The sequence below is a fragment of the Chlamydotis macqueenii genome, chromosome 3, assembly GCF_036417535.1.
Source record: "Chlamydotis macqueenii isolate bChlMac1 chromosome 3, bChlMac1.mat, whole genome shotgun sequence".
Lineage (NCBI taxonomy): Eukaryota > Metazoa > Chordata > Aves > Otidiformes > Otididae > Chlamydotis > Chlamydotis macqueenii.
Genome location: NC_141558.1, coordinates 66968260 through 66993151, shown reverse-complemented (window position 1 = coordinate 66993151; position 24892 = coordinate 66968260). Strand labels below are relative to the sequence as shown.

General features: G+C 47.1%; 1 long non-coding RNA gene and 1 other non-coding gene across 8 annotated transcripts; both read left to right on the top strand.

Annotated features, from left to right (window-relative positions):
- Positions 1–55: 55 nt before the first annotated feature.
- LOC147601280 (uncharacterized) lies at positions 56–20782 on the top strand. 7 transcript variants are annotated; one of them, XR_015258165.1, is made up of 6 exons: positions 56–206; positions 3145–3210; positions 5279–5357; positions 8734–8840; positions 16100–16279; positions 20414–20782. It is a non-coding gene; the product is annotated as an uncharacterized LOC147601280 (long non-coding RNA). The 7 variants fall into 7 exon arrangements; XR_015258166.1 differs by lacking the exon at positions 20414–20782 and adding an exon at positions 17861–18240 and having other exon boundaries at positions 8734–8832; XR_015258163.1 differs by lacking the exon at positions 20414–20782 and adding an exon at positions 17861–18240.
- On the top strand, positions 19045–19173 carry LOC147601281 (U6atac minor spliceosomal RNA). Its single transcript, XR_015258356.1, has one exon. It is a non-coding gene; the product is annotated as a U6atac minor spliceosomal RNA (small nuclear RNA).
- Positions 20783–24892: the final 4110 nt, after the last annotated feature.

The window sequence follows — 24892 nt, the reverse complement described above, 5'->3', positions numbered from 1 at the left end:
GGGGGAGGGAACCCACGTACCTACAAACCCCCCCCACCTCCCCCCCACCCCCGCTCCCCGCACCCTCCCCCCCTATCCCGCCCGGCTCAGGTGGGTGGGTTACCCAATCACGGCGGGGAGCCGCCGGGTGATTGACGGCCGCCACCCCCCGGCCGGCCAATGGCGGCGGCCCCTCTGCGAGGCGGGGCGGGATTACCTGCCCCAAGGTGCGCCGGGGTGGGGGGGTAGCGATTGAGGAAGCTGTGAGGGAAGGGGTCGGGGGGCGGCTGCTGAGGAGGGCGAAAAGACGATTTGGACTGCTGGGAGGGGCGTTAAGGGGTCTGAGGGAGTCGTGAACGGGTAGGGGAGAGCTTGGGGGGCACGGGGGGTGGGGGTCTCCAAGGGGACGGCCCTGGGGTGGTCACGGCCCTGAGGCGCGCAGGGGGGAGGCGACCTGACAGAGAGCAGATGGGGGCGGGGGCCAGAAGAGCTGGCGAGGAGGAAGTGCAGGGCTTTTTTTTTTTTTTTTTTTTTTTTTTTTTGAGGGTTTTTTTAATACCTACTTTGGTGCGATCTCGGTCAGGCACTCCTGATTGGCTCCGGCCGGCCGCGCTCGCTGTGCTGCAGGAAACCCTGTGCATTGCTTCCCGGCGGCGGCAGCAGCAGCAGCAGCATCAGCAGCATCATCATCATCAGCCCCAGCAGCCCCGTCCCCGCATGAATCCGAGCGGCATCTATTTCAGGTGGCGGCTGAAACAGTGAAGGATTTGTCCTCGGGACAAAGCTGTCCGCGGAGAAAACGCTGCTGCTGAAACCGGGGCGCTCGGAGAAGCTGCTGTTCCGTGTTTGTTGCCGTACTCTCGCTCTGAAATGCTATGAAAATATTATTTCCTTAATGTTTCTGGGCAGTGAGGCTCCAGCTTTTTGTAATGAGATTGCACAAGCACCTGCTAATGTTAAAAAATGTATAGACAGTTAGGTTTCATTACTGGATCCTGACTGCAGTGATGTTATTGGCTTGAATTTATGAGCAAAAAGCTCAATGCTATTTATGGAGTCTCTGTGCCTGCTTGTAAGCAGGAAACAAAAGACTCGACTGCATGTTTTCAGGGCTAGGGTGTGAGGCAACAGGACTTCATACCAGGTTACAGCGAGCATGAAGCTTCCATACAAAAGGTGTAAGCCATACCTTCCAGCTTTCATTTATACTGCTGTCCAAATTAAGGGTGTTACATTTTGATTTTTTTTTTCCCCTCCTTGCAGCAGACCCCAGTAGATGCCCTTTTTAGATGCTGTTATGCCTGTTCACATTGGATAGAAGTTGCCAAAAGACCCCGTATTGAAGATGCATGTACTGAAAAAGCAGTCCTGTTGTGTTAGGCTCTTGTGTTGGGTGGCTTGCACTGGCCAAGGGTCCCTTTTGCAAGAGCATTTGCATCAGATTTGTGGTGAAACTGGCAAAAGCACTACAAGTACGACTTAGACTTAAATTGGGGAAGGTGGGTAGTTCTTCCCTAGGCTCTTTTCTGATCTATTTAATCAAGGAATGCTTAAATTTGGACCAAAGTCTTAACTGACTTTGGAAGTAATAACAAGAATTGAGTAGGGATGTGTTTGGTTTTTGTTTTTTAAACATCTAGTTCTAAAACAAGTCAGATAAAATGCCTTTGTAATAGTAGAGCTTCAGTCCTACAAATAAGATTCTCTGGACAACTTGTTCTGGTCCTGTCTTTCTGCTGTGACTGTTAGCCTGCTAGTCGTGCATGCTGTGAGGCTGGGAGAGTAAATCTTGGGGGACACTATTGGGGGCCTCCCTGCACAGTGTCGTAGCAGACCTCCACCTCCGGTGGCACCTAACAGACCTGGGGCAGCTGTGCTTTTTAGACTTAATTGATGTGGGCAATTTGTCTGCTATTATTCCAAGCTTGCTGTTCATAAACTGGTTTTGCTATGAAAGAGGGGTACAGAAGTAAGACATCCTGGGGAGGAGGGGAAGGGATTATGTAAGTCCCTGAGAACAGGGCTGGGGCTGTTTCATTTTGTATACTTAAAAGGGAAAATGAGCTGGAACTGGCCTGTTAGCTCAGTCTGTTTCAAGAGATCTTCTTGTGTTTTTGGAAACACTGCAGTGGGTTGAGAAGGTCTCCTAACTAGATAAAGGAACCTCAGCAAGGGCAGGAACTCCTTCACCAGCAAAGTAAGGGGAGGAGATGTCTTTCACTTGTTTTAGACTCGTGTGAAAGATGACCTTGGTCTGGGAAGGACACTGAGAACCATAATGGCTTCTGGAAAGGTTTAATTCCCCAAAAGACAAAACAGCATAGCCCGGTGAGACATAAACACAGTGGCTGTGGTGCTTGGAGGAAGCTAGAGCCAGGAGCTGTGTGCCAAGATGCCTCGACAAGTGTGTGGCTTGTGGTGGTACTAGCCTGCCTGCCTTAGTGTAGGGCTTCACAGACTCTGCGTGCTGTACCAGCACAGGCACTGGGAGCTCCAGCTTGGCACTAGGAGCGGCTTGCTGGTGATTAGCAGTACGTTTGTCACGGTTTGCGAACCCCTACTGTATGTAAATCCCATGCTGCTGCTTTTGTAGGGGAAAGGGAGTCCATTTTTCCAGTCCTGTGCTGCTCCTCAAATCGACAGCCTGCTCCTCACATGCCTGTGACCTTAAGCTTCGCCCCAACCGTTTGCAAGGCTGTGGTTTCCCTCAGAGAGGGCTTGCAGCAGGGCCCTCGTGAGGAAGCTACGTAGCTGTTGTCGTGGTGCCTGAACTGAGGGGAAGCTCCCTGTTTTGGGGAGGGAATTTTGGTGCCTCTTTTTATGAGCTCCCTTTCATCAGTCCTGCCCTTTTGATGGAAGAGGGACATGGGACAGAGGTGAGGAAGTTCTGCCTTGTGGCTTATTGCCACGCTGGCACTAACGTGCTCATGGCTTACTGCTCCACTAATGCATGCCCTGTTACGGCCAGCTGCTATGGTGGTGTACCAGCAAGCAAGGTTAAAGGCTTCTGGGAGTGAGACTTTAACCCCAGGGTTTCAGTGCAATGCAAGGTTGTTATGAAGAAAGAAATGCGCGCTGTGGATTGCTACAGCATCGTGGAGATGGAGGTATTTTACTAGCTTTGTTGCTTTTCAGCACTGAATAAAATTTGTCCTTTATTCCTAGTGCTAGTGCTATAAATAAGCTAAGCTGAAAGCTCACGCTGGATGTTTGGATGAACCATCTCAAAAGGTGAATCCCCTTCCCTCTCTTAAGGCAAATGGCATTTGCAGTTATCCTGAAACTCCCCCTGAAAAAAAACCCTGTCCCCAGGGGGAGCCCAGGAAATTTCAGCAGTCCTCTAGCTGGTGGTTTTGGCTTTGGCTCCTCCAGTTTGAAACACCGTTGTGAATTGCAGCTGACAAACGTCTGTTTGTGAAGGACTGCTTCAGAACCCAGCATAGTCAATATAAAAAGTTGCCCATGGACTCCTGTTTGTGAGTGAGACCCTGCATCAACAAAAACCAAAGATCAATAACACATCCACCTCACTGACTTTACAGCATTTGAGATGGTGACTACTTGCTTACTTTATATGCTTCAGCTATTTGAACTCCCCCTCCCGTCCTCTAAGCTACTGACTCATTTCCTCCTCTAAAACCTTCCTTTTTTAGCCTTTCGCTCTGAAGTATTTGGTGGCTGTTTTGAGCTGCCTGCTCCATGCCTTACTTAGGCAAACTCCTACATGACAGCCCTGCAAGCCTTGCTTTTATACCATGGAAATAGGTTTTGTTTTTTTTTTTTTTTTTCCCCTGATACTTCCAGTTCTGAAGGGGCAGTTTTAGCTACTGGCTGTGCTCTCAGACAAATTGCTGCTTTGCTGTTGGAAATCAAGGAGGCAGACAATCAGCAGAGCAGCTGGTGAGCTGAGACTGCTGCTGCCTATGCTAATTGCTGTTGTCTCCCTCTTAGCCCCCTGCTTCCCCATCTGTCTGCATCCACCTGCTGTCTTTTCAGACCCTTTCGCCCTGATCTCGTGGTTCTAGCAGCGATTGCAGAGACTCCTCTTTGGCTGGACAACCACCCTGCAGCCGCAGAGCACCCAGGCAGCGGGATCAGGCCCTGATTTATCTGCTGTCTCATGCGATGAAGAAACAGGCAGCATCCCCCTGTGTGAGGTCTGGCGTGGTGGTGGTGGCCCTGAGCTTTGGTTGTGGCTGATGGATGCTACTGTAACCGCACTAGCACAGTGTGCCTGAAATGTAGTCCGCTTTTTCTCAGGGCTTATGGAATATTGGCTTTGTGCTCTTGGCGTCGCAGAGCTCAGCAAAGATAATTTTAGACAGGAACAGAAAGTCTCTGTAAACCTTGCAGTCAGTCACAGCTATTTCACTGGCAGAAACAGAGCCATGAGAAGCCCATTGCTGTGTGTTGCTGAAACGTTCTGCTTAGTAAATGCACTGGAATCGAAATTTAAAGGGAAAGTTCAGGGGAGGAGGAGAGCCTAAAGGTGATTTCCAGAAACTGCTGCGATGCTCTGTGCCTTTTCTGAGGAGGTGGTGCGGCACACTGGGCAGCGTGCAGGAACCCAGAGCCAGAAGTCCGGTCCAAACCCCTACTTTGGCCTGTGGGGTGAGGCTGGGCAAGCTGGTTTCCCCCTTTCCCTTAGTTTCCCATTTGCAAAGTGTTAACATTGTTACTGCCTTTTCTATAATGCAATTTGAGATTTAGTGAAGATCAGAGGCGTATGTTGCTTATAAATACGCGATATTTTTGCAGTAATGAAAAGAGGATGAATGCCAGAACTCGTGTTCTTTTTAATTTGCTCTCAACTTCCACAATTGCTGCAGGTTGCAGTCCTTTTAATTTCCGTACGGTAAAAACTCTGCAGGCTATGAAGAGCTGGACCAAAATCTGACCCTGCTTACTGCTGTAAAACCTGGCTAATTTTATCAGCCTCATCAGATCCATTCTGGATTGAGTGTGATGGGGAAGGTAGCCTATCCTTCGTTACCCCTGGGGCATTTTCACCACTAGAAGGAGGAAGGAGGGAGCAACACAAGAAGGCAGCTCAGGAATGGAACAGCCCCATAATTTAAATATGCAAGAATGTAATCAAGCGACTCTCCTACCTGGCTTGTTTTTTTTTTTTTTTTTTTTTCCACTGAAGTGCCTGTCCAAAGTACTTTGTAGGATGAGAATGAAACACATCCTGCCCCAGACTCAGCTTAAGGACTAGCCACTGCTCAACTCTCGCTTAAATCCTCAAAATAGGCAACAAGCAAAACTCACAGTGATGTGTTGGTTTTCCTGTGTGCAGGTGAATTGGATCTTAAATCCCCCTCGGTCTGGGAAGGGGGTTGAGCACACTGAGACCCTGAACTCCTCTTAACCAGCAGGTAAAGCTTTAAGCAGCATCTCTGGCTGTGTTACCCAAATGCTTTGCAGTGTTTAGTGTGGTTATGCTTCTGAGCTTTTGCTGTGAGACTCGGCTGCCTGTGCAACCTCTTTTATAGAGGGGGAGGGCTGAGCAGAGAGAGGCTGCATGACTCTCTCAGCCTGGGGCAGGAAATCTGTGGCAAGTCTGATGAAGTCTCGCTGCCTTCACAGGGTAACACCCTAACCTTTAGGCCATCTCTTCCCTGCGCATGTAAGATGATAATGCTACTGTACTGAATGTGGCATGGCTGCAGGAATTTCTTAGCGAATAAGCACTAGTGGCTTCTGTGGGCTTTGTTCCAGCTTCTGTGGAGGTGGATGCTGCTGAGATCTATCTGCAATGCCATTAATTTTATTTTTTTTCCCCCCTGACTAAATTAACCCCTGCTCCTTTTACACTGTGATCCAGACAGAAGGTTGCTGTAGCAGGTTGGTTTTTTATGATAGGGTTTGCACTTAGCTGCATCACAAGAATGAAGAAACCTCTCAGTGGTTTGTTGCTTCTGCAGGACGGCCCTTGCTCCTGGCTTGGAAACTCCAGGCCTGTTTGTGTTTGGTGGGGCTGTGACCACTTGTTGAACCTGTCTAGGTTTAGCTCTCAGGAATGGGGGGAGCTTGGCTCTTGTTAGTGGGGTGGTTAAAATTGGGAGTTCATTATAAGGAGGGCTTCTGATGGTAAGATCAGATGGCATGTGAATTAGCCCTACCACATGTATCACCAATGGTGCAAGGTGCTGTACAGGCACAGACTGGAAAATCCCCACCCTAATCTGCTTACTGTCTAACCATAAGATAAGAAACACATGGGGTAATGAAAAAGGAAGCGTTGAGTCCATATTAGTCAGCGTGATGGGTGTTCATCAACAGCAACCTGATAGCTGGGAACGATTTGCTAGAGGGTAGAGAAAGGCCCTTCAAAACTGTCCAAAGATAACAAAACAGCACTGAATGTGATTTCTGGGAATGCGATGTTGTACCAGAGGGGTGCTCAGAGAATTTTGGGTGGTTACTGGAGGCCTGAGTTGCAGACGCAGGTATGGAGAGATAAGCACTCGTTTCCAAAGCACAGCCCTGGCTGCTGTGACACTAGGGAGAAGCCACAGCACTGCCAGTGCCTGTGGAGCACAACATGGGTGGGCAGCAGGTCAGATCTCCTGCCCATGGCCTGGGACTGGATGGGTCTATGAGACCTGGCTATGCCAGGGCCATTATGAGAGGGTGCTAGGGGGAGCAGCACATCAGGTTGCGCTCGCTTATTTTTTTTTGCCTTGCAATATATCAGATAGTCTACAAAAGGGTGTTGCTTTCCTGGTGAACCTGCCTCACACACAGGTAGACAACACTCCTACCACTTCTGCCGTGTGGACAGAGTGAGGTGAGGTGGAGGAGTAGGAGGTTATTGCAGAGATGCAAACTGGAAAAGAGGAGGGTCTCGCTGTGTTGCCTGCAAGTGTGCAGGCAGACAGCACACAGCCAAGGATGTGAACCTCTGACAGTATCCCTGACCTCTCTCTTACCTGTGTTGTGGGTGTGATCGGCCCTCAGGATGTGGTCTTTATGTGTAGATCAGGAATGGGGTCAAGAGTGGCTTGAGACCTATAGTTCTGCTAGCGACCTGGGCTGATAGCTGGGCCATGGCGAGCTATATATTCCTGTTGTGGTCAGTCACGTCCAATGAAGTGTCTGTGGGGAAGTCTCCACTGACAAACATGATAATGTGAGTGGAGAAGCCCTTTCCCATTGCCCTCTTTAGATCTCTTCTGTGCCTGGATCTGTGATGGTGGCCTGTGCTTGGTGTGCTGGCTCTCTTCCAGCACACTGGCTGGAGAAAGGCTAGCTGGTCTGGTGGGATGAACCAGCTTGGTGAGCCTCTGTGTTTCCAGTCTTCAGCAAGCAATGGTATTTTTCTGAGCCACTGCATTGCCAGAATAGCACAGCTCAGATCTCCTGATGGGTAGTCACCCACCAAGCCATATGTGGGTGCTGGCAAGGAGCATGACTGCAGCTGCTTTCCTGAAGGAGGCCAGGAAGCACGGGTTGCCAGTTGATGGTGTATCCGCTAAACCTGGCCTGCCAGAGCAACTTCTTCCTTGTGCAGGCTACCCTGAAATCCTTCCACAGGGCTCTGACACTTCTGCTCGTTCAAAAAGACTTGACTGTAACCAAAACACAACTCCAGGACAGCGCTTCCTCCATCAGATGCCCTGTCACAGATGCCTGTCTCCCAGCATAGGGTGCTTTGCTCTTGTGGTGCTCAAACAGGTACTTCTGACCTTCACTCCAGCTCCAGGGGCCTCAACTCTGGGCAGGCAGTTGATTTACCCCCCTCTCTTGGTTCCCAAGTCTCTCAATCTGGTGTTCAAAGTCAGCCTCACCTCAGTTCAGGGTAGAGGTGGCCCTGCAACCGTGAGATGTCCTGCTGGGCAGGCCAGGCCCTGGAGCAAAGCAAGACTGGTGTTTCTCCACAGTTCTGGGGGCAGTGCCCACCAAAGGCAGGTGGAGTGGAGGTCGGAGGGCTGTTGTCCCCTGCTAGGCCAGCTGCCTGCTGGTGACTGAAGGCAGGGCACCATCTGGTGGCATTAAAGGAATTTGTCCACACGTCTGTCAGAGAGCAGACCTGACTTTCTCAGGCAGATACAAACTAGTAATTTCAAATTCCCACCCCCCTCAACTTCCGCAGCATTAAGCCTCACTATGGCTTTCCCTACCTGCCTGATGCACTTGTTTCTCGCCAGCTGCTGCCATCACCTCTTGCAGACGGGCTTAAGCTGACAAACTTGGCCAGCTCTGGGTGGTTTCTGGAGTGTAGTACAGTTTCTTGGTCTGGCAAGGAGCGTTGCAGGGTTGCAGGGGTAATTGCCCAAGGACAGGCTGTTAGGGCCGGAGCTGTGACAGCTCTGCTCCCATTAGAGCTGACCTCCCTAGGTCAGATCGGAGGTCTGTCTGGCCTAGTATCCTGTTCCTGATGGCAGATGCCTGGGGAAGGATGGACGAAAGCAGTGAGCTGGCAGCAGGAGATCGGCTAGATGGTCTGCCAGCCTCCAGTATGCAGGCAGGAACATCTTGAGTTTGACACCGTGTCTCTATTTTTAATAACCCTTTGTGGATTTCCTCCTCCCTGATTTTGACTTGTCACCATTTGAACCCATGAAGACTCCTAGTGTTCACTACGCTTCATGGAGGGGCAGCTGGGCAAGAGGCTTCTGCCCTGGGCCAGGAGGTGGGAACAGCTGTCTGAGATTGCATGGGCATCATTAATCTACGTGCTGGGGCTTCTGACTCAGTGCACATGCCAGAAAGGATTGGTAGCGTGTCACTGCTGTGTCTCTTTTCCAGGCCCCTTGGAGGGACCAGACAGATATACCAGATGTGTCCAGAGTGTGGATATACTGAGCTCCAAGCAGTGATGAGCAGTGACACACAGCTGAGAACCAGGTGTGAAGGTGGGCCTTAAGGAGCGAGCCTTGTACGTGAGCTGTCTACATGAGATGGGGTGGTTTGGCTCCTCCAGATCCTGAGATTTTGACTATGTGAGGGCTACTGGACACTCAAGCTTGACTGCTCCCTAAGAAGGCAGTGCCAAAAATGAGGTAGAAAAAAGTGGAGGCCTGTTTTGTGAAAATCACGTCAGTCCAAGCTCTTTCTCATCCAAATTCTCCTGGTTTTTGGCTGGGTCTTGCTTCTGTTTTGGTGTCTCGTGAAACGAGATGGTGAGGATTAAGGTGTTTCTCCCCTTGGCTGGCAGGTTACATAGCTGCTAGTGCTTCTCCCAGCAGACCAACTTCACACACTTGCCTTTCATTTTGCTGTTGGCTTCCCATCCGTCAGCTTTCCTGTTCTCTCACTAGTGTCTCGGATTCCTGGAGCAGTGCTGTCCCCTGTTTTCTTTGGACTGGAGCCACAGCAGCCCCTAGAAACACTGATCTGGCTGGTGCACTTTTGCTTTTGTCTTATAACCAAGTGCAGGTACCTCCTGGGCTGTGAACATGTGTCCCACCACAGCTTGTCTGCCTGGGTTGGAGAAAGGGCTGCAGTCGTGAGGAGCAGGAGCAGGCTACGAGCTAGGAGTTGTGCCAGGCTCTGAAACAGGCACTTCTGAACTAAGAAGCATCTTGTCCAGTGTTCACTTCTGACTGCTCTCTGGAGAGCAGTGCTTTGGTTGGATCTCCTCTAGGAGAGGGCAGCACAGGACTGGTTTTCTGTTATGCTCTTGTGCCTTCCACGTGAGCAGGGAAAAGCAATGGGGCCACCGAAAGTCCCATCTTTGCAAATTCACATTTTGCCACCAGAGAGCTCCCATCCTTCACACCAGTCCAAGGGTCATGAAATAGTGGCCAGCATGGCAAAAAAGTCCCTCAGTCTCCACTGCATCCCAGCTTTCATTGTAAGAGCTGAACTCTGTGATGCTTGCTCTGCCTTTAAAAAAAAAAAAAAAGAAAATCCTTTTAGTGCTTGGATGATTTTTGCCCCTTCATTGCAGACTTGTTATGAAAGACGGTATATCGAGGCTGGCAATATCGAGGCTGGCTAACCTGAGAAAACAGAGTGAGCAGGTGGAAATCTGGTGGCAATACAGTTTTCCTTTCTCTGGTGGTTTGGACAGTCTTGCTGATGGAACAGCAGGGCTTGAGAGGGTCTGCCTGAAGCATTAGTCTTGCTGCTAGTAGTCCTACAGAAGATCGTGGTGGTTTTGCTTGCCTCTGTGAGTTACAGTTCTAGAAACAGTGTTAGCACATGCAGTAAGTTTAGTTTTGTACTTTGAGTTAATAATCACTAGTGATACCACTTTTCCTGTTTAATTACTGAATTAAAGTAAATAAAGTAATAAATAAAGTTAATGCTGAAGCATTAACTCCCCCAAACAATCTAATTCTGGCCTTTTTCATCCACTCTTCTTTCTTCCAATGCCTGGCTCCTTTCTCTGCTCTTACCTGGCACTTTCACAGGGTGAGGAGTGTGGTTGTTGAGGAGACAAGTTTTCCACACTTGGGGGAAAAAGATGGGTAATTGGTTTAGTTCATTGAATATGTGAAACTAATAACTGAAAAAATAGTCCTGGATGAGCAGTCTGAACGCTACAGTGAGTTTGGAAAAATGACTGCACTCCCTTTTTTGCGGGGCCAATGTGGTGTCTTGCATTCCTTCTGTGCCTCTCCTCCTTGCCCCTTACCCATGCTGAGAGCCTGAGGAAGCCCTGGCTCACCTGGAGCCTGTGAGATGTCAGCCAAGGAGCAGTTCTTCCCTCTGTGGCCACCCCCGTGGCATCTTGGCGGAGATGAATCTGCAAATTAATAGTCTCAGCTCCTGGTTCCAGCAGAGATTGAAGGGCCCATCCTTGCAACTGCTCTCAATTTGCTCAATCTCCTCTGTTTTTGTTTAGACATTCCTTTTCTGTGGTGCCCTATACCTGATAGAAATCCCAAAGGAACTGAAGGTTGGGGAGCATAAGACACAAGAGGTCAAACCAGTCACATATTGTCAGATCTAGTCTCTCTTATCCTACTTTAGCGCTACTTCAACAAAAGACCTATCTGCCAGCAGTACCTAAAGCCATACCTCAAAAAAGCAGCAGGAGCCTGATATTTAAAAAAGCCCTTGCCTCTAATGCCTCAGACCAGGGGGTATTAGCTGTGCGACTGTGCCCAAAAGGCTGGCTCCTTCCCCTTCTCACCTTGTTGTCTGGAGATGACGAGTGAGGGCCACGCTTGGCTGCAGCTGTGGCCACGAGGCAATCATGTTCAAAACCAGGGTGCTCTCTTGGAGAAGACAGTGCAGAATCATCAGGCTCCCTGCTTCCTGGAGTGGCACATTGTGCCACAGCTCAGTGTTGTGGGAGTTTTTATTGTAACTTGTTGTGCTCTGTGAAAAGGGTCTGGTGGAGACCTAGGCATGTTTTTCACTGCTTATCTTGCTTCTTGCTTAGAGTCCTGCAGGTTTTCTTGGGCAGTAGGTTCCCTGCAGGCTGTCTGCTGGCATGCTGTCACAGGATAGGAGAAATGGGGACTGTAGGTAAAGGTAAAAGCTTGTGTTAGTCTACAAAACATAGAATCATAGAATAGTTAGGGTTGGAAGGGACCTTCGAAGGTCATCTAGTCCAACCCCCCTGCAAGGAGCAGGAACATCTCCAACCAGATCGGGTTTCTCAGAGCTCCGTCCAACCTGGCCTTGAATGTTTCCAGGGATAGGGCATCCACCACCTCTCTGGACAACCTGTGCCACTGTTCCACCACCCTCATTGTAAATTTTTTTTTCCTAATATTTGATTTGAATCTACTTCCCTCTATTTTAAAACCATGATCTTCAGGAGAAGGAGGAGGGAACTGTGAAGGTTGCTCTAGTTTAAAGAAGAGAGGACTTAAGAGGTTATAGCAATCTCCAAACATATGTGAGGTCAGTTGTGGAAGAGTAATGTGTTCTTTGTGTTCATGCTAGCTGAAGACAAGCTGTATTAGTCTTAGATCATAGCAAGGGACATCAGTGATTAGGATCAGAAAAATGTTTCCAAGGGCTAGGATAGCAAACCAGTGGACTAGGTTACTTGGGAAAGAAATGAATGTCCTTTCTTGGAGGTTCTTAAAAAGGAGCATCAAGAATGGTATAACTTCCATCCATGTCTTCAGCTGGTCTGTCAGAGCAAAGAAGTACCTCAGCAAAAGTTTCTGCAGCACAGAGAGAGGAGAGTGGAAGCACACCTCAAGAGACCTGCCTGGCAAGTTCCCTCATCATAGGCCTAGGATCTTTCCCATGATGGATCCACAAAGGTTGTGCACAGTGTCTGTTGGAAACTGAGTCACATAGTGCCAAGGAAGAGAAGAGAGTCCTTCAAAATCCAGGTAGTTACCAGGAGAATAATTTTACCACAGGAAATCAAGGACACATTTCTGGCACTTTTCAGTCCAACGTGGCTTCTTTGTGGCCCTGACTGGAGTTACCGGTCCAGAAACATTATCCTAGCCTGGGGAGACAAGCGTGTTCTGCAACATTATCCCTTCTCTGGTCTCGACCAGCTCTGGCTGCACTGGGCAGTATCATTACACCAAACAAGAATGCCCTAAGCTAGAATTAAAAGCTTGTAGCAGTCCTAAGTACAGAACTATCATGTATGTCCCTTTTTGCAACAAGAGACTGCAGCAGCTCTGCGTAGTTTGCAAGAGGCCCCCAGGGCATTGTTGTAATTCTTGGGAGTGCTGGGTTTGGCAGAATTGCCAAGGCAAGGTAGAAGCTCTGCTTCTGCTCTTTGACATACGCAGTGAGCTCCGTCTCAGTGAGAAGCAAACCAGCAGAATAGAACAGCTGGTTTGGAGATGAAGATCTCATCCACAAAACACTCTCCCTCCTGCTGAGCTCCGTGCTCTGGGTGCAGAGCCTGATTCTCACTCCGGTATGCAGGGATTTTAAATGGAGTGTGAATTAATGCTGGTGCCATGTGAAGCACCCTCTCTCCTAAGCAGCGTGAAGGATCTTCAGCATGAATGAGAATTGGCTCCAGTCCTGCAGCAGCTGTGAAGTAAATTCCACTTTTAGGTCAAATAGGCTGCATTTTGACGGAAGCATTTTCACTATCCAGATTTTCACTAGAAACTTATATCTAAAGAACGTATATCTTCGGTGGTCATCAGAACAGCTCCTTAGGCTGGAGGAATCCTGCTTTTGTAACAGAGCTACAACACAGCTGCGTCACAGCACCGAAACCCTGGATGAAGATACACATCCTGAAAGGCTGTCTGACCTGTAAGGGAACTTCAAAGCAGCGAGACACCTGCAGTTGTAAACCTGGTGCAGGTCAGGGGAAATGTTTCAAAAGTTACGGTGAGTCTGGGGGCATACATACTGGAAGATCAGTACATGCTAGTGTGCATCTGTGTGTGAATATCCACAGGGAAAAAAGAGCCAGAGATCTTTTAGAGTGGGAGAACTTGCTTCATCATTTATTTACAGGCTCCAACATTTGCGTTTTCATGAGGCTTAGATATTTCCTGTATTTGCCAGAACAAACACAGCAGAGGACTCTTCTAAGCTGTTTATGAAATCATCAAGGGGCTCCATGTCTACTTGTGATTTTCCACTTCTTTGAGTTTACTTTGAGATGTGAACAGAAAATCTGGCACTCACAGGCACCATGTGGATTTGTGATGGTCTTGGGAGCACTGCTTCTCCATAAAACAATGTCTTGATCAGAGCCAAGCACAGATGTTGTATTAGGAACAGTGTGGCCAGCAGGAGTAGGGAAGTGATCATTCTCACATACTCGGCACTGGTGAGGCTGTACCTCGAATACTGTGTTCACTTTTGGGCCCCTCACTACAAGAAAGATATCGGGGTGCTGCAGGGCATCCAAAGAAGAGCAACAAAGCTGGTGAAGGGTCTGGAGCACAAGTCTTACAAGGAGCGGCTGAGGGAACTGGGATTGTTTAGTCTGGAGAAGAGGAGGCCTCATTGCTGTCTACAACTACCTGAAAGGAGGTCGTAGGGAGGTGGGTGTTGGTCTCTTCTAGCGAGAGTAACAAGCGATAGGACAAGAGGAAATGGCCTCAAGTTGCGCCAGGAGAGATTTAGGTTGGATATTAGGAAAAAGTTCTTCACCAAAAGGATTGTCAAGCATTGGAACAGGCTGCCCAGGGAAGTGCTGGAGTCACCATCCCTGGAGGTATTTAAAAGACGTGTAGATGTGGTGCTCAGGAACATGGTTCAGTGGTGGACTTGGCAGTATTAAGTTAATGGTTAGATTCAGTGTTCTTAAAGGTCCTTTCCAGCCTAAATGATTCTGTGATTCTATGTTGTTTGTTTGTCTGTGACATGTAGCATCAATGAGATTTGCTTGTTGAGCCATCCAAGTCATGCTTTAATGGAAATTCTTTAAAGTTATGAATAGTTCATTTTAGTACACTGGTTCAGTAAACACTGCAGTAAATTCTTGGGAAGAAAGGCTGAATTATACAAATAAGAGAGTTGTGTATGGAAGGGAAAAGGGCAACTTTTTTTTTTAATGCCATAATGCAGCGGTTACCAAGCCTGATGGTTTTGTCAGCCATCTCAGGATGTTGTATATATATTTTTTTCTTAAAATCCCAGCTGCTGTAAGGAAGATATTGCATAAGAGTCTCCACTTTCTCATTTTAAAAAAGGAAGTTTCTAACCCTCACGGTGGCTTAGAAAAACATGAAAACATGAGCTCAATGTTCCAGATAGGATGTTGAAATCAAAACCAAAGACAATGGAAAACTTGGTTCATAGCTTTAACATCCAGACGGCCAACAAACAGCCTTAGATTGGCTTAGAAATTCTGCACTTTGGAAATGTATCAGTATCTGACTTCTGGGACCTGAGTGCTGGCATGAGGGCACATGTGATTTTAGAATCGGAGTTTAGTCTCTTTTTGGTTAAGCAACACTGATTTTTATAAAAAGTAAATATTTCTTTCAAATTAAATATTTTTGAATATTTCTCTGGTGAGAACACTTCTTTTTCAAAACTTCATTGAGCATTGCTTGAGTCTCCTTTTGTATCTTTTTTGGTTTGTTTGTTTGTTTCTCAACTCATTTTGTTTTGTCTTGAGTGAGAATTTCATCCTGAATCTCTTTTGGTTCATGCTTCTTTCCCTCTTGACTTTAATGCTTCTGTCTAGAGATTTCAGTTTGGTTTGTTTTTGATGTTGACCTCAGATTTTGTGTTTTCTTCCTTTCTTCATTTTGGCTTAGAATCATAGAATCATAAAATGTCTTGGGTTGGAGGGGACCTTAAAGATAATCTAGTTCCAATCCCCTTGCTGTGGCCAGGGACACTGGTCCAGGTCGCTCAAAGCCCCATCCCACCTGGCCTTGAACACTTCCAGGGATGGGGCATCCACAGCTCCTCTGGGCAACCTGTTCCAGTGCCTCACCACCCTCATCCCATTCTTTGCTTTCCAGTTTTGTTTTGATTTGGTGCTGGAAAATTCCACCTTACATGGTGTTTGATGTTGCACCTGGATATTGCCTTTTATCGGCTGAGCAGGTGATGTTTCTGAGTGGCTCAGGGCAGCCACTCAAAGTCACATTTGAGCTCATCTTCTCATGACTAGGGAAGTTGTTGGCTTGTTTTGTTTTTTTCCAGAGAAGATGACTGAATTTTTGCGAAGGACGTGCACAATGTAGGAATTCATGGAGAGGGAATTTCAGTTCTCCAAGCAGAACTGGCCCTGAGGGTCTGTAGTGGCAAACTTTGTGGCCAGACTGATAGTGAAGCTGTTGGGTGGTGTGAGAAAAGGAGGATGCAAAACAGAGATCATTCTCTCTCCTATCCCCTACTTATGTGACATGGCAGTGACGATTGTATCGTCATCCATGCTGCAGCCTTCAGACCAGGTTGTTCTTGCACTCCCGTCTTGGAGCTAGCAGGCAGATTCAAGCTCAAATGCTAGCTTGGCCCAAACTGCGGCACCTTCTGAAAATTGGGAGATGGAGTTCTAAACATGCTTGCTGTGGGCCTAAGATCTTCCTCTTAGGAGCTAGCTGAATTGGGCACAACCCCATCCACACCTAGCCTGAGCTTAGTTGTTTGAGCATGAATATTTAGAGCTAAAGCTAGCAGCCAGCAACGAGAACAGAAACCCTGTTGTATCCCAGGCCTGCACCATGCCCTTTGTCTTGCAGAAGAGTTCTCTTTTCTGACCTGACTGACTAACTCCAGGTTTTATGTCATGAACCGTATTCCCTGTTTGCAGAATGAAATTAAAGGGGCTGCAAAGCCCTGGTTATTGGAGTCCCAAGGAACAGCAGCAGGATGAGCTACACAGGAATCTCACAGCAGGAGTATGTGTTGGGGAAGTCCTGGTCCAGGCAAGGTGAGGAACCAGTATATACCACTGTCCAAGGCTGGCAGCCCATCTGAAGAGGATCCTGAGGTATGTGTGACAGCTGTGGGTGCATGAATAAAACAACAGCATGATGGTGTGAAGTTAGTCTATCTCTGCATAGCCTAGCTGCAGATGAAATAGTTTCTTTGGAGCCAGTACAGCTAGTGGCTCTTTTCCAGAGACTGTTGTCCTGCTCTAAACCTATCCTGGACTGTTTTGGAAAGGGTATGGTTTCTTTCCTAGATTGTGGGAGGCAGATTGCTTCCCATGTGTTTGCATTTAGGAGAGAAACCATGGGTGGGTGTTAGTGCTTCCACACAGTATTGAACTCTGCAACAACCCTTGCAGACTGCAATCTCTCAGCTTGTCCTGCAGTCAGGCTCCCAACATTTAGGACCATTTCTCCCTTGGAGAAATTTCATCTAGGTGAAATGATGTTTTTAGACCTGGACCATTCAGCGTTTAGGATGAGACAAAGTACTATCCCTGGTGTGATTTTTCTTCTCCAGATGTCTTTCATTATCTTGTTCAGGTTAGAAATCCACAGAATAAGATTTGCAGCTCTGAGCATCATTTATATGAGATAAAAATGTCTTAACCATAGACAGGCTTGCTAGAGCTTATTTGTCAGAGCCCTTGTCTTCAGAGCATAAACTTTTGTATCTATCACCCTGTAGTTTATCCTGTAGTAGACACATGGCTGTCCAGGGCTTTGAGGTCATATGGATAATTAGCAGTCAACTCTTACATTCTATCTAATTCTATCTTACATTCTATTCTAATTCAGGCCTTTCCCAGTATTATTAACCTCAGGTGCCTCCCCTGTGTGCTGGGTGCAAGGCAAGGGCCAATCCATGCATTAAGCAATGTATATGAGAGCCTACCAGAAGGTAGGGGCAGGAGTAGCTTTACACCCATCTTAAACCAACAAAGAGAGAGGCCTTCAAGGTTTAGCTGTCATAGGCTGGACAAGACCCTGAATAACTTGATCAAGCTGAATCTGCTTTGAGCAGAGAGCTGGACTTGATGACCTCCAGAAATCTCTTCCAACCTATATTACTCTCTGATAAATTCATCAGCGTTACATGGCAGGGGACTTGCTAGAGACCACCTAGGAAATCTGTAACAGACCCAGTGCATCTGGTAACAGAGCCTACATCTTGCTACCGACTGAGGCTGTGGCAGGCCCTAAGGCAGGCTGAGCTATCCCAGCTCAAACAAATAAAAGCAAGAGTGGCTTAGCTGGGAAGAGAGAGAAGTGGGGAGAGGTGTTCCTTTGTGCCACACATCAGGTCATGCGTCATAGCACAGACTGACTTATCTGTGTTTGCCAGCCTTTAATAAGTGGTGTGTACGCACATTTCAGAGGAACCTGTTGTATGGCATGCAGTGATTAGAGGCACTTGAGCAGGCAGAGGGAGATATAGAAAGTTAGACGTGGCATGGCCGGAGCAACTGGTTACCCACTTTTCAAAACACTCATTTCTGAACTGCTACTTAAAATTCCTAAGTGAGAACTTTGCAGAAAGCATGACCTTAGAATGGGGCTGGTGGGACTCAGCATGCTTTCGGGAGCAAGATGCAGTAGCTGAACGAGTGAAAAATCCCAATTTTTATTTTTCTTTACAGGTTTTCTTAGCACCTCCTCAAACTCTGAAGTGTGTGGGAGTTTAACCATCAGAGCTCAAATCCGTGAGCTGTAGTAGGTCTGAGAGAAGTGGTTTCCGACAGATCTGATGCCTTCAGTGCTTATTTCTCCTTCCTTCTCCTTGCCCAGTTGGGGTGTTGTCACAAGGTGTCTGTGATGTTTCTCAGCAGTGTTTTTGATATTTGCCAGCAATGCCCGTGCCTGGTTGCTGTGTTTGTTTGGAAGTGGCTTGCTGGAATACTCTTATCTGAGAAACGTCTCCTGTGGGATATTTGTTCTCTGTGACAAGTTTGGTTTTTCCTTTTCTTTTAAAACCAGGTTTGCTATGGAAGAACATGCATTTTGGCCATTTTCTGTAATATTTGCTTGAAATTGGTTGGTCCTGTAAATATTCTTGCCAATAAACTTGAGAGTATCAACAGAGAGAGTGAAGCTCTGTCGTGTAGTATAGTAAGAAACTTTTTCAGCATTGGGGTATAAGTGATCTACCAAAATATCTAGTTTCTTGTGAGAACATGAGCAGGACAGAACAGATGAAATATAACTCCTAGATATCAGAGGTGGAAGAGAGGCTGAGTGTCCGTTTTGTCCATTTTCCTATCAACATGCAGGATTAACCTAAGTAAAACTTTGTAACAGCTGTTTGTCTGTCCAGTGGCGCAAAGTCAGTCACCTCTCCTGGCAAACTGCTCCACATCTCAACAGGATAAACTAGACGTGCCTGTTCCTGTGGTGTTTGTAGGGAATCTGAATCTCTTGTTTCATTGCATGCTGAAAAGCATTAATTTATTCCAGAATAAACTGAGCATGCATCCGGTTTATTTGTGTGTTTGTGCTTCAAATACTGGCTTGAGTGATTGCCTCATGGTGCTGCCCTCCTCTTTCTGCGTTCCCAGAATGTTTGTGTTTGTGAACAATTGTTCTTTGGGGCACTACATCTCTGTCTTCAAGAGCTGGGGGAAAGTTTGTCTGACCTGGAAATGTGATATGAGCTGCAGAATATTTTTTGAGAGTTACTGAATGGTTTGTGAGGGTGTTTTTACTGCAAAGATGCTCAGGTGAAAAACCACAATGTATTTTCCCCGTACAATACTGGGAAAATTTAAATTTATGTCCCCATTTCTTGTCTGGATTGTTTTTGTAAGCCTTAGTTTTTGCTAATTTTGTGCTGTGCAAAAGGAGTGAAGGTTAGCCCTCTCCTTCCTAAGGCTAGGAGATGCCTTCCTCTCCTTCAAAATACACACATGGCTAAGGTATTGCCATGTTCTTCATGAGGTTTCCACCACTCTTCCTTCCACCTGTCCCCTGCACCCCCTCTGCTGTCTAAACAAGCCCCTCTTCAGTTCATTAAGCTTAGAGGTAGCCCATGTACTTTGTTTGCAGTGTGCCCTGGGTCTAAGAAATGAGTCCTAATTGGTAAGCTTACTTACGGATGTGCGATGGAAGTTCAGGGCTTTTGAAGCTGGGTGCCGACTTTGTCTTCGGGACAGCAGGTGGGGAGTAACGTTGACACTGCAGCACCAGGAGGCCAATGATCTGGAAGACTGCAGTTTTGGGTTACTATAGATCTGGAGACTGTCCATCACCTGGTGCGAAGAGTTGGTGCGCTGGCCCCGTGACCCTGGGCAGAGGGAGGTGAAGCCAGGGCTTTCTGTCCTCTGCTAAATGAGATGTAATGCAATGATTTTTGCATTCCAGGGTGTTTCTATTGTCCTTCGATATGCATCAGTGGATATGAAGGTTGTGAATCTTATGAAGCCTGAGGAGCCTGAGAAAAACAGGCAGATGATTTGATTTGTAGCAGAGAAGAAAAAAAGTGGGGAAAACGTAACCATTATAAATTTATTTCCACCCCTCACCTCCAGTAAAACTCTTTGGGGTAATATGCAGAAGGTGTAGGTTTGGAAGGAAAGGAATCTACCTTTGCATTTATCCTGGGACGTCTGTGAACTCAACAGCTGAAATGGATGGAGCCAAGGAGGAACACGGGAACAGTGCTGAACTTTGGTCCAGGAGATGTGTCAGGCCAGATGGGAAGGAAGCTTGGCTTCCTTGGGAAGCAGATGGCTCCCTCACTTTTATATCTCCTGGTAGCCCCCAGTGCATATGTATTTTTGGAGGTATGTCCCTGAAGCATCCAGACGAGTCAAGGGGATACTCCCCAGATGAAGGAATTTGGCTTTGCTTCCTTCCTCAGCTGTATCTCAGACGCCAGCTGGATGTGACCTATCGGCACCTGGGAACTTCTAGGGTAGGCCTCTGCCTTTGGCAAAGTGTATATAGCAAATGGATGATAAAAGCTTACTATTTAAGGGGGTGTGTGTGAGGTAGTGGAGAAGACCCTTCTTTTATAAGCCAGGCCTTTGATTAAACAGGCAGTGAGTTCTAGCAATGGAGATTAGTTGAGTAGTTCTCCGGCATCCGCGCTGGCTGGATCGTTTACTTGCTGTGGGACATGCTGTTGAAGCGTCTTCGTGCCTGGACTTCTGCCATAGGATAATCATGCGAGTCTTCTGTTCCTCTGTTTTCCACAGGTGTCAAGGAGAGACTCAGAAAACATTGGCCTTGGCATAGCTGTGATTGTGGGAGTTTGCAAGCAATGTGATCTCACCCATGACCCCAGATGCCTTTACAGAATCTGGCATCTCCCTGCACTGCCTCCCCTTCTGTGCCTGGTTCATCTTGACATCCTCCTCTGTACTTGGCATTGAGAATGTTGTGTTAAGATATCTCACTGGAGAACATTTCTGCATTTCCTCACAGTCACGCCTCAGGTCAAGGTGTGCCTGGTCACCAGACCAGCTCCATGTTTCCTGGTTTGTCTTTGCTACTGTAGATCTATTGTTGCCTTCTAGCATTGCTTCATGTCACACTCTTTGTGATGAGCTTGCATCTCCATGTAAATAACAAGCCTCCCTGGGGCTGTCTGTCAGGTGAATTTGCTCAGCGTGATCCCAGCTCAGGAGGTGCGCTGAGCTTGGCTGAGTGATATAGGACTCACATATCGTACTGTACCTGGCCGCTTGCAGCAGTGAGGAGGGTTGCCTCATTGCTAGGGTGGGCAGGAAGGGAAAGAAGGCAAATTCCTGGTCATGCTGTGAATTTTAGATGTATCTTACATGTGTGGGTTTTTGGGAAGGGGGGGTGGCAGGCTTCCATTCAGTGAGACATTAGGGCAGTGGAGTTCCAAGAAGTGCTCCCTTGTCGTGCAGCCAGAGGAAGGGTAGGATCGGTTCCTGAGCACTGGGGTGAACAGAATTAAGGCAGGGACTGAACTGAGAGGTTGGCCAGTGTGTTTTAATGGCTTGCAAAAGAAAGGAAAAGGAAAGACTTGCCAGGTTGTGTCAAGTATGTGTACCTGCAAGCAAATGTGAGGTATCTGCAAAGTTTTATAGGACTGGTCTGGTCCTATACGTCTCACGGAGAAGCCAACAAATAAAGGGGATGAAACAGATGTATGATTCCGTACACACCCTCATCCCTTCTCTTTTTGTCTGCTGAAAGTGCAATACTCCTATATATGAAGCACAGAGCTCATGGTAGGTACTATTTTGTTTTAGTGGCTTGGCGGGTTTTGCTGTCATGAGGACAGTAGTTGGATTTGGACAATGTTCTTGAAGGGCCTTGTCATCCTTTGCAGGGTAACTCTTCAGAATACTTTATGCCCCCTTGGAAGTTTTCACTGTTGGTGCCTGTGCTTTTTTATGTCATTTTGCTGGATAATCACTAGCATTGCTTCCCTCTGAGTGTTCAATGTATTATACAGCTCCAATTTAATTTTTCCCTCTTAAAACTCCCACTAAGAGAATTGATGTAGTTGGTGACCAGGGCAAGTACTCAGCTGTGTCAGTCTTCACAGGACGACTTCTCTACAAAATAGGCAAAACCGTAATTACAGCTAAAGCCTGTTATTCCTTCTTTCTAATTGTGTATGGCTGGCAGCGAGGATGTCAGTGAAAAAACAGTGAGGCTCTTTTAAAATTGCTGTTAATGGGAAGAGACACATGGTGAAAGATAACATGAGAACTGCTTCCAGCCAAGAAGGAGTAGCTGCAGAAACAAGTGTTACTTGTCTACGAAGACTGTGGTACGCTCAAGAGGAAAAAAATGCATGAGGCTGGGATTGAGCAGTTGGGTCCCAAGACTCAGCCCTGCTAAGGGTTGCCTGAGAGCCGTAGGTAAGACATCTCACGTCTTTCTTCCCATTCTCTCCATTTGCCTATACTGGGAGCTCCCTGAGCCAAGGATTGTGTCGTGAAGTTGAGAGCTAGCCAATCACGCTCCTAAGGCCCATGTCCCCAAATGCCCACTTGGCCTGTGACTTCCTTCTGATCCTGAGACCAAATGTGGGTTTAATTCTGCTTTTTTTTTTTTTTTTTTTTTTTTTTTTTTTTTCTTTCCAGAATCTCTAATCTCTAATCTCAACTGTTTGGCAACTGAATGACTCCTAAAGTGGCAGCACACTTTCACCACTTAAATCCAACAGTGTGAGCTACACAATAGAGGATGGCTTGTGGTGGGGACTAGTTGGGCTGTTTTTATCTTGAGCATGGGTGAGAGGGTTTTGGAGAGCAGCTTTCATGTGGAGTCGGGGTCAGAGAGGACTGCTGCGGCAATTACTCTGTCTTCAGTGGGATCACCACCACTTGCCACAGACTTCAACTTGTCTCACCCCAGTAGTGAGTCACACATTGTGACTGAACTGGTTAGGCCCAGGCAGGGAAGGGAGAACAGCAAGGGATCAGAGCTGGAGGCATCTCTAGACCCTGCCTGGCCTCCAGGCTGGAGTCAGGAGGGGAGCAGAACAGGGGCAGCTTAGAGGTTCCTCACGTTTCCTTTTTCCCATGGTCACTCTCTCAGCCTCCTCTGTTCAGTGGATTCCCTGCAAACCCCAGCTTCTGCCTCATGCAAGGGGCTGTGCTTCACCTCATACCACTCCTCTCATAGTGAGAACCCTCTGTGTTTTCTTCCCCATACCCCCTGCTAAGGAATGTCCAATTACACAGACACTGTGTCTTAAGGACAACCTCTTGGCTTAATCAACTGATCATCCACACTGTTCCGCCTGCCCTTAACATAATGTTCCCTCATCCATCTTGGCTACGGAAACCCTCTTAGAAGGGTTCCAGTGTTGCTCATGAGGAAGCAGATGGCATTTCTAAGCAGCCTAAATTGTCTCTTAATGGACTTGTAGAAGCAGATGTTCAAGCCCCTAGGTTTCAGGCAGCTGAGGTACTGTGTAGATGTTCTCTGCATCTTTTCTGCTATAATCGGGATCATGGTAAGAGGTCTGCAACCTTCTTTTTCTCTCCTAAAGCCGCCTGCAAACTAGCATTCATAATACGAAAGGTTGAGACTGTTTTAGTTTCTCTTGTGATTCTGGAAATTAGGGCCCTAGCAGCTGCCTTCATCTAGCAGTGGGGAGAGGATGTCCTGGTTTTGACCTAAGTCAGAATCACCCCTTTTCTTTGTGCAAGTGTGTGTAAGCAAAGGGGTGAATGACGTCCAAAACTGAGACTGCTGGGGTGACCTTGAAATATTGGATCCTTTTACAGCCAAACTCCTTTGGGGTGGGGGGAGAGAGCCCGAATTCCTGACATTATTAAAGTGGACATTGTTAATTATGTGTGAGGGTGGATTACTGCATAGCATGCAATGACTCATTAATGTTAATCAATCAGAAGTACAAGGAATATGCCTTTTTCTTTATTAACAATGACCTCCTGGAGGGACTTTCCCCGTATGGTTGAAAGGAAATACACTGAAGGAAGAAAGAAAGAAATAATAATGCAATTAAATAAGAGGTATTAAGACATGTTTTCCCTCTCCTGATTTTGGGCCTTGATTCAAATCTCCTTCAATGTATTCACTATGTTGCGTGTTCTTGAGCAATAACCTTGCTTGTCCTGGTTCTGCAAGCCATCAGTTGTACTAGAAGTTTAATTAATAGCCATATTGACTTCTCCAGGAAAGATCTGATCTTCAGCAAACATGCAGAAAGATCAAATAGGACAGGTCTTCACCCAGTGCAAGCTGACTTCAGTCCAGTGAACTCCAAATGATTTGTGGTATTGTGGTGCTTAAACACTGAACTCCGTGCTTGTGTCTGCAGATGCTGTACCAGTGCAAGAGAAGGAAGCAGCTCTTACCCCTCAGAGCTTCAAATTATGGTGTAACCTGAACAATGAGATCTAGGCAGAGGGACACAGTGGCAGGCAGCAGAAAGGCAGGGTTTTAACGCACTACCTTGCTGTCCACTGCTTTATTTTTTTTCTCATCAGATTTATCCTGGAATTTGAAGGAAAAAGAGAAGGTGGCGTTGGGAGTAGTTGAGATGAATACTTTTGGAGGAGAATTTAATTCTTCCTTGGGACATCAACAAAGGGTTCAGGAGACATGTCCTCATTTTGGAAGTTAGGAATAGCTAAGGCATTAGTCCTGCTTCTGCTGTTTGCATCAAGAAAGCATTACCCCACCTGGCAGAGTGACATTATTTGGGTGCCTGCATGTTTTCAAGCCCAGAACTGGAGCACTGGACTGTAAAGCCTCCAGGCTTCTTGCTTTGTACAGACTCAGCACAGTGGGACTTCTAGGTAGATAACGCTGCTTGATGCTGAAGTGGCTGTGGCATACGTGTGACAGCTGCCTCAAGGCCTGCTCAGTTGCTCTGTATTTTCACAGTGAAGTGCAGCAAAGTAAATAATGCCTTTTTGCTGTGGAGTGATTTCCTACTAGGTAAAAAACTGTTCAGCTGGAGCCCTGAAGTTTAACGGCCAGTATCTAAGTGCGCAGTGGAATACTTTGACCTGACACAAAATGGTTCAGAATAACTGGAAAGAAAATATCAAGTGTCAGTGTGGTTAATTAATTCTGCATCCAGCTGCCTAACTTCTCTTTATTCTGTCCCCGCTGATTTTAGAGGTCCCTGGCATTTGAAAAGAGGAAGGCTTGAATGCATAATGTCATCGCATTCTCCAAATGAGACTGCTTGCCTGCTCAGGAAGTAACTGTTC